The sequence below is a fragment of the Sciurus vulgaris genome (assembly GCF_902686455.1).
Source record: "Sciurus vulgaris genome assembly, chromosome: 7".
Classification (NCBI taxonomy): domain Eukaryota; kingdom Metazoa; phylum Chordata; class Mammalia; order Rodentia; family Sciuridae; genus Sciurus; species Sciurus vulgaris.
Window position 1 is genome coordinate 86,142,693 of NC_136467.1, and position 3,107 is coordinate 86,145,799.

Consider the following 3,107-nt stretch of genomic DNA (forward strand, 5'->3'; position numbering starts at 1 on the left):
GTTTTGCAAATCAAAATGAGAAATCAGGCAAACAGGAAAAACATTTATTAAAGCTGTAAAATCCTATTTAAAATATTTATTTCAGAAGTTTTTATCACATTAGCATCTAAGTGCCCATACTGATGTCAGAATTAAAAAGAAGATGAACAGTTCTCTCCTCTGGCATTATATGAGGTTAAAGAGATCCTTTTTAAAGAACAGAAAACTTATATATTCCAGAATATACTGCCAAACATATTACAAATGAATAAAAACAGTTTGAAGAAATACTCAAAACTTAGATCTATGTATTATATTTAGACATTTCATTCAGATAAGGAAAATATAAAGCACCTATTAAGTACCTGGTGGTAAACATAATAACACTCACATAATTTCACTTAATTCTTACTATGATCTTATGTGGTAGGCATTATAATAAGAATCTCAATATATTTAAGCCCATAAGACATAAAAAAGATAAGGGAATTTCAAGAGAAGAACCCAAATACTTCCAACTGAGCCCATCTTCTGTCTCTATGAAGTGCAATGCTTGAAGGTGTTTGTGTTTCCTTTAGGTTTTCATGATTGATGTAACTTGCAAAATCAAGAAGCAATGTGACAGAGTGAAGTAATGTATAATTGTTTCAGATAGAACTACATTTTGCAGTCTGGTTTCAACAGTTACTTAACCTCTCTTAGCCATCTTTTCCCAGTCTACTTTTAAAAAGGAATTAACACTTATTTGTATGGCCGTCATAGTAATAATCCTACATAGCTATACTTAAGCTGACAGATCACCATAAAAAAAATATTTTTCATGGTTTGGAGTTTTTTAAGGCTTCAGAAAAATCAGCAGTGAGATTTTTGTTTTTCTGACTACTACTAAAAGTATGTCACCTCATTTTCTGGAAACAATTTTGAGTCTAGAATAATATTGACTTTTATAAAGATTTGAGGTGCATACAAACAGAAAAGGAGAAGGGAGGATAGCAAGCCAATAGTGGTCTGCAGTTTTTATTTGGGGAAGTTTCAAATTACAGATTTGATTACTCTTATATATATACAACTATTCAGTTTTTCTATTTCTTATAATCAATTTTGGTAAGCTGTATTTTTCTAAGTCATCTAATTCATCAACAAAGTTCAAATATATTGACATTGATTGGTTCACAATATCTTTTTATCATTTTAATGCCTATAGGCTTTGTAGTAATGTGTTCTTTTGCATTCCTAATATCAATTATTTGTGCATTCTTTATTTTTTCTGGTCATTCTTACCAAGAGTTGATTGGCTGTTGTTGATGCTCTTTTTTATTAATGTATTTTATACTTTTATAACTTTTGCTCCTAAATCTTCCTTCTATTCTCTTTGGCCTTAATTCAATATGCTTTATTAATTTATTATTATGGATGTTGTGCTTACTGATTTTTTCAAATCTTAAAAACCAAAGTTCCTCATATATGCAATTGGGGCCAAAAGTTTTCCTCTAAATACAGCTCTACTAGTAGCCCATGAGTTTTGATATACTATTTTTCTTATTATTCAGATCAAAGTATTTTCTAATTTCCATTGTGTTTTTTCTGTGACCCATGGGTTAGTAAGAGATAATCTCTTTACTTCAAAGCATATGGTGATGTTCTAGCTCTCTTTTTATGATCGATTTCAAAACATAATGCATTATGGTAAAGCCTTATACTCTGTATGCCTTTAATCCTTTCAGATGCATTGACAATTGTTTTATGGCCCAAGATGTGGTCAATTTCTAAACATTCAACATGTACTTGAAAAGACTGTAACTGCAGTTTGGGAGAAGCATTGTTATAGATATGCTGTTTACCTCAAGGTTATTAAATGGGGTTATTGAACTCTTCTGTTATCTAATTATTGTATCCTAACCTACAAAACTATCACAGTCTATACTCTCAACCACATGTCCAGAATCAGCAAATGCCCCCCAACCAAGAAGGGTGGGAATGGGGGAAACACCTTAAACACAAGGCTCACTGCCAGGAGTGTCAGCTCTCCTCCATCCTGGCCCCGTGATTTTCACTCTCATCAGCACCTTGATACCTTCCAACAGATTTGTGTGTGTGTGTGTGTGTGTGTGTGTGTGTCCATATTTTCTAACTAAACTCAGTGGGACATTTTATTTGAAATACTAGTCTTCCCTAATCAAGAAAACTACCTACTTGTTCTCTCTCCTTTCCTGGAATGTGAAGCAATAAGAACAATCACTGTGTCCATGTTATATCTCCAGTGCTTAGAAGAATGCGTAGAGTAAGTGAACAATAAACATTTATTGAATGAATGATAAAATGTAAAGTTCCATTCCAACATTATGAACAATTCAACTTGGCTCAGCAACTTTCCAAACCTATTTCCGTGAAAGAAATCTGTTTTAGAGGCCCAACTTTTTGGCTGGCTACTGCAGATCTTTCAGCTCTACATCTAAAATAATTGGAGAGTTTCCCTTTCTAATCATGTCTGTAAAAGACCCAGGAGTGCTTAATTTGTTGATCATTATAAAATGCTTTATCATCTTCAAATTCAAAGTTGCAAACTGCCAAGTTATATACTTAATTAAAATAGTTTTTATCCCATGTGGGCTTAAGATTAATGTTGCCACATTAAAAAGTACAGGCATTAGGGACTTCCCATGTGAGAAAAACATTAACTATTGTGTTTGGGGCTGACAAGTCTTTTGTTTGATAAATTCTAGGGAGGTAAAGAGGGTAGAATTGTCTATTTATTCCTAGTTATGTCCTTGGGGAATTCAAAATGTTTTTGCCAAGTAAGATAATGCTTACTTTCATTTAAAACAATTCAGGTATTATGATAGAAATGTACATATGAGAGGACAGAGATGGCATAAATGTATTCAAGGTCAAAGACATTAGCAACCAATTTTTATACCTGTGGTCCTAATTTTTGACTAAGTTCTGAGCCAGCAAATAAATGGTAGAATTTTATTATTAGAGAGGCAACTGAATTATTTGAGAGGCATGTGAAAGGGCTAATAAAAATTAAGAATCTGCCTTCTGAGAAACAAGTGAAATAGAAACTTGTACATTCTAAAACAAGAGACTCACATGAAATTTCTTAGAAATGAACTATTGCAAGGGTT